The sequence below is a fragment of the Zalophus californianus genome, chromosome 1, assembly GCF_009762305.2.
Source record: "Zalophus californianus isolate mZalCal1 chromosome 1, mZalCal1.pri.v2, whole genome shotgun sequence".
In the NCBI taxonomy this organism is placed as follows: domain Eukaryota; kingdom Metazoa; phylum Chordata; class Mammalia; order Carnivora; family Otariidae; genus Zalophus; species Zalophus californianus.
In genome coordinates this window covers 67,717,688-67,724,185 of record NC_045595.1, presented here as the reverse complement: position 1 = coordinate 67,724,185, position 6,498 = coordinate 67,717,688, and the positions used below count along the sequence as shown (strand labels likewise).

Genomic DNA, 6,498 nt, shown 5'->3' with positions numbered 1-6,498 from the left:
CATGAAACTGTCCATATTTGTGGGTCCTCCAATCCAGACACACATTCACTCCACTTATAAAGTGAAAGATGTAAATGAGGATATATCAGCTGTTACAGTGACCAGATTTTGTGAAGTGCCTTCTGTTTTAATGCTTTAAGTTTATCACATTTTAATAACTTCTGACATTCCACTTTCCTAGATTATAAGAAAGGTCTGTGTATGTAGTTAGTTTTAAAAAATGTACCAACGCCAGGGCATCTGGGTGGCTCAGTCAGTTAAGCTTCTGACTCTTGATTTCACCTCAGGTCATGATCTCAGGGTCATGGGAATCAAGCGCCACATTGGGCTCCAAGCTCATTGGGGAGTCTGCTTGAGATTCTCTCTCTCGTTCCTTTCCCTCTCCCTCTGCCCCTCTCTCCTCTCTTTCTCTCTCTCTCTCTCTAAAATAAATAAATAAATCTTTTTTAAAAATGTGCCAAAGCCTGTATATTAACAAGATTTTTTAAAAATAAAACTATATGAAACATTTAATTTATTGGTCTTTTTGAAATGTTTGATGTATCACCAGCGTATCACAACTGAGCCATTAATTGCTTCATCAACATTTTTGTGACTCTGCTGAAGAATCAGCTGTTGAGAAATGTGCAAGTTCCTTTTGTGTATCTACAAAAGCTTTATTCAGTCAACATTTCATCATTCACAATGTTTATCTTCTTAGGAGTAGTAGTAATTGGTTTTGTTTTGTCTTTAGTCTTAAAGCTTTTTTGGCAGGCTATATGCAATGCATTTCTGGATTTCTGCCCTCTCAGTTTGTGGTTGGTTATTGTCTTTGATACCCTTGTGCAGCAACTCAAACTCCAGGTGACACCGAATTTTTGTTCTTCAACAGATTTGATACAGTGACAAGATCTGAGGTGGTCTTCTGGCGGCGTTTGGGGGTCAGTGAGAAACACAGGCGTGGTACCCCTCGAGGCCTTTGAGTTCCCTATCTTTCTTGCCATTTCTGAGGGTCATGGGTAAGTTCCTCTCAGTTCTGAGCTATGCCCTCTGCACCGAGCTCCCAATCCAATTGGCTTTCCTCTACAGGGCAGGTCAGATTGAGCTGGCAGAGGATTCTTCCCAGAGCCAAGTGAGCTGCCAGACAGTTCTGCCTGGAACTAAGCTCCTAGTCCTTTGGATCTCAATTTCCAGGTTTCTGAGTGGAAAATTCCAACCATTGCCATGCTAGGAATCATTTGTGGTTATGGCTGGAGTAAGTCTGCATCCAGTTTAAGAACTGGACTAGGTCCAGCAGAAGGCCTCAGGTGAATAAAATCTGCTTAAATGGGATTTTTCCTATCTGAAGAGTTGAGCGTGCCATCTTCTGGCACTTGTGCTTCTTTTATGCTTAAGAACTATAGTCCTGATAAAGAAGATGTGGTATATATACACAATGGAATATTATGCAGCCATCAAAAGGAATGAGATCTTGCCATTTGCAACGACGTGGATGGAACTGGAGGGTGTTATGCTTAGTGAAATAAGTCAATCAGAGAAAGACATGTATCATATGACCTCACTGATATGAGGAATTCTTAATCTCAGGAAACAAACTGAGGGTTGCTGGAGTGGTCAGGGGTGGGAGGGATGGGGTGGCTGGGTGATAGACATTGGGGAGGGTATGTGCTACGGTGAGCGTTGTGAATTGTGCAAGACTGTTGAATCACAGATCTGTACTTCTGAAACAAATAACGCAACATATTTTAAGAAAAAAGAAAAAGAAGAAGATAGCAGGAGAGGAAGAATGAAGGGGAGTAAATCAGAGGGGGAGACGAACCAGGAGAGATGATGGACTCTGAAAAACAAACTGAGGGTTCTAGAGGGGAGGAGGGTAGGGGGATGGGTTAGCCTGGTGATGGGTATTAAAGAGGGCACATTCTGCATGGAGCACTGGGTGTTATGAATAAACAATGAATCATGGAACACTACACCAAAACAAATGATGTAATATATGGTGATTAACATAACAATAAAAAATTTTTAAAAAAAGAACTATAGTCCTGGCAGGGGAAGAGGCGGGCAAGGGGGCCGGCATCAGAGTCTGGGATTCGATCTGCAGAGTGATTGAGTGCTGGACCCACAGCGGTCCCATGTGCACCAGCTGCTCTGGGCTCCCCAGGATGAGGAAGAGGCCCCGGCTGTGGCAGACCCGTGGGGTCAGCAGAGGGAGGCTGAGAGGGCGCAGGTGCCCTGTGAGCAGAGTAGGCGTGAGGCAGCCAGGGGCTGGGAGGCCGTGTCTGTGGAGGACCCCTACTTTGTGATGAAAGGGGAGATACAGAAAGCAGTCAGCACCACCTAGGGATTATTTCAGAGATGGACAGAGCTCCTTCAGGACCCCTCCTCAGCAAAGAGGGAAGAAATCGACTGGACCACCAATGAGCTGAGAAACAACCTCCGGGGTATAGAGTGGGATCTAGTGATATATATACATACAATGGAATATTACACAGCCATCAAAAAAATGAAATCTTGCCATTTGCAACGACGTGAATGGAACTAGAGAATATTATGCTAAGTGAAATAAGTCAACCAGAGACAGACAATTATCATATGATCTCACTGATATGTGGAATTTGAGAAACAAGGCAGAGGATCATGGGGAAAGGGAGGGAAAAATGAAACAAGAAGAAACCAGAGAGGGAGACAAACCACAAGAGACTCTTAATCTCAGGAAACAAACTGAGGGTTGCTGGAGTGGTGGGGGGTGGGAGGGATGGGGTGGCTGGGTGACGGACATCAGGGAGGGTATGTGCTATGGTGAGCGCTGTGAATTGTGTAAGACTGTTGAATCACAGATCTGTACCTCTGAAACAAATAATACATCATATGTTAATTTAAATAAATAAATAAATAAATAGAGTGGGATCTAGAGGACCTTGACAAGGTCATCAGCATAGTTGAAGCAAATGTTAGAAAATTCAACCTCGGTACGACTGAATTAAGTATAAGAAAAACCTTTGTCCCAAGTACTTGGCAAGTTGTCAGGGACATGAAGGATCAGATGTCAGCTTCATCTGTGCAGGTGTCAGCTGAGCGAAAAACTAGACAGGCACTGCTAGGGGACAGTGGTGGTCAGAGCTGGAGTGCCAGAATGACAGAGAAATAAGGACGCCTGGACCACAAGGTCCAGTTAGCTGACTCCCATTTCATCGAGGAGCATCAGGCGATCTGGAACAGAAGGATGAGCAGCTGGAGCTGGTCTCTGGGAGCATCTGGGTGCTGAAGAATGAGTCCCAGCCCATCGGAGGGGAGCTGGAGGAACTGGCAGTATACAGATTCTTCTGAGCAGATTCTTGGAGTGTTGTGAGTAATGCGAGCATGAGACAGATATGGCTCTGTAACCTCCCTGGAGATTCGGGGACCAAGGAAGATAGGACATGAACTGACTTCACTTTATCATCCCATGGCTCTCCTGCTCCATCAAACAGAACTTCTTGCTCTGCATCTCTAACTTAATGACAAAAAGTTTAAAATTTAACTTCAATTAATAAAAAAAAAAATCTTCCCTCTCAAAAATAAAACAAAGCAAACAAGAAAACAACAACAACAAAAGAACTATAATCCTGGAAGCTGCAGATACCTGGCAAAATGGCAAATTTTACTAAAAGTCATGTAGTATTACAAAGGCCATTATGAGCAACATTCCAATTAAACAAGATTGCTCATTTAAGAAATGCACTTGAGAAATGCTCAAGGTATTCCAAGTTGAATAAACAAAATGGAATACCTACTTTAACTGGTACGCAGAAACTTCCAAAAGGCTTCAAGATTCCAAAATAGCTTCACTAAGAGACTCATTACAAAAGGCTAATGAAAAATTAAAGATGCAAGAGATGGCTAAAACACGAGGCGATTGGACTGACTGATACCACTTCCCTGAAGTCTCTTTTCACCTGAGTGCTCACATTTTACCAAATTCTCTGTCTGAACTGCCTTTCCCCCCCTGAAGAGACTATTAGACAGTTCTTAGATTTTAAGATTTTATTTATTTTAGAGAGAGAGTGTGTGTGTGTGAGTGAGCACAGAGAGGGAGGGATGTAGGGAGAGGGAGAGAGAAGCTCAAGCCGACTCCCCATGGAGCGAGGACACCCATGTGGGGCTGGATCTCACAACCCTGAGATCATGAACTGAGCTGAAATCAAGAGTCGGCACTTAACCAACTGAGCTACTGAGGCGCCCCAAGACAGTTACCTTTTAAAATAAAACTACCCGGGGCGCCTGGGTGGCTCAGTTGGTTAAGCGACTGCCTTCGGCTCAGGTCATGATCCTGGAGTCCAGGGATCGAGTCCCACATCAGGCTCCCTGCTCAGCAGGGAGTCTGCTTCTCCCTCTGACCCTCTTCCCTCTCGCGCTCTCTGTCTCTCATTCTCTCTCTCTCAAATAAATAAATAAAATCTTAAAAAAATAAATAAATAAAATAAAATAAAATAAAACTACCCAAGGTTGCTGACAAACAACGCTGAGGTATCCTCAGTCCTTGGTCAAAGACTGAAGGATAGGACCAATGTTACAGAATTTCCCACACCTACCGGAGGAAACTCAAAAGCTTTTTAAAGAGTGTAGAGTCATTATCCGGGCCCGTGACCCTGGGCTGCCAGATCTTTATCAGCTTGCGCACTTGCTGGCAGCTCCTGGGGAAGCCCAGATGGATGCAGGAAGCAAGATGGCAAAACCCCAAGAGCAATGAATTAGAGATCCTCGACCAGAAAGTACTGGCAGAATAGCAACTGAACTTTTTATAAGCCATTCCTAGAGTCTTTTCCTGCTTGCACTGATTGGTGTATGATACAAAAACATGCAGATAAAATAAAGATAAATCTGTGGCAGCTTTTCAAGCCCATTTGGAAGGCCTTTTTCTATGGCATGTGGGGTTCCATACAATAAATAAGGTCACCGAGCCTTCTTTAGCTGCTTTTTCTAAGTGGATCATCTCCTGAGATCAGTGGTTGAAAATAAGATGGGAGGCCACTGCCTGACTGAATTCGTGACCAGAGCTGAGCATTTTGAAAGGACCCTGAGCAAGATCACAAACAAAAATCCACCAAACTAATAGCTTCGTGGCTCCAACAGCTTCAAGACCAGAAACTCAAAATAACACCTCTCCAGTGCACCCCGCTATGGGTCCATCATCAGAAAAAACGCTGGTCCAAAGAGTAATGCCTCAGGTATAAGACACTGGGACACTGGAAGAGAGCTTGTCCTCAAAGGTCCTATGTAAATTCTCAAACGTCCTTATGTCTACCTTCAAAGGAGGGACTCCATAGGGGCCTCACCCATAGCTGATGGGCTCTAAGGGGTTCTCCAGTAAACTATTACTAATAATTCTCTTAAACAGCCAAGGGGAAACTAAAATAAAAATTAATGGGATGCCTTGTCAAATTCTAGTTGAGCTATGCTTTCTACTTTAAATGCCACCCTCATAAAGCAACAAATCCCTCAGAGTAAAAAGGAAGTTTCCATGGTGGGGTTATCTAACAGAATTCAGAGAGAATTTATCACAATCAGTACAAATGGCTCTGGTACCTTCTACTGAAAAACACTCCTTACTATGTGATACAGCCCATCCCCAGGCAGAGATCTTCTGTCTAAATTAAAAGGGCACATGTTGGGGCGCCTGGGTGGCTCGGTCGGTTAAGCGTTCAACTCTTGATTTCGGCTCAGGTCATGATCTCAGGGTTATGGGATTGAGCCCTGCATTGGGCTCCTTGCTCAGGAGGGAGTCTACTGGAGATTCTCTCTTTCCCTCTCCCTCTGCCCCTCTCTCCACCACGTGCTCACACACACACTCTCTCTCTCAAAAAATAAATAAATCTTTAGAAAAATGAAAAATAAAAGGGCTAATAGGTTTTGCCTCCAATGGAGACCTCACCTTAGAATTCCTGACCAAGTTGAACCTGATCTTTCATATTCGTTATAGTCCATCCTTGACACAGAAGAGGAAGAATTCCCCATAAATTTCCCTAATTTAATTGAGGTGCCTGAAAATCTGTGGCCTACTTTTTTTAAAGATTTATTTATTTCAGAGAGAGAGAGAGAGAGAGACAGCACAAATGGAAGGGGCAGAGGGAGAAAGAGAATCTCAAGAAGATTCCATGCTCAGCATGGAGCCAGACACAGGGCTCGATCCCATGATCCTGAGATCACGACCTGAGCTGAAGCCAACAGTCAGACACTTAACTGACTGTGCCACCCTGACACCCCTGTGGCCTACTTCTAATACTGTCGTTGGAAGAATAAAAAGTGCAGAACCTATAAAGATTCAGATAGATATAACTAAACCTCCACCTAAATTACCTCAATGTCCCTTCAAACCTGAGGCTACACAAGGCCTCACACCCAGAGTAGAAGGCCTAATCGCCCAGGGGCTTGTCATTCCCTGTACCTGTCCCGGCAACACGCCTGATCTTGCCAGTTCAGAAATCCAATGCACGAGGATGGCCGTGGGCCCAGGACTTAAGATCAATTAACAAGACAGTC

The 6,498-nt window shown here is 44.0% G+C and overlaps 1 pseudogene; it reads left to right on the top strand.

Moving 5' to 3' along the window:
• Nucleotides 1–1,225: 1,225 nt before the first annotated feature.
• LOC113916016 lies at nucleotides 1,226–4,708 on the top strand (annotated as a pseudogene).
• The last annotated feature ends 1,790 nt before the right edge of the window (nucleotides 4,709–6,498 follow it).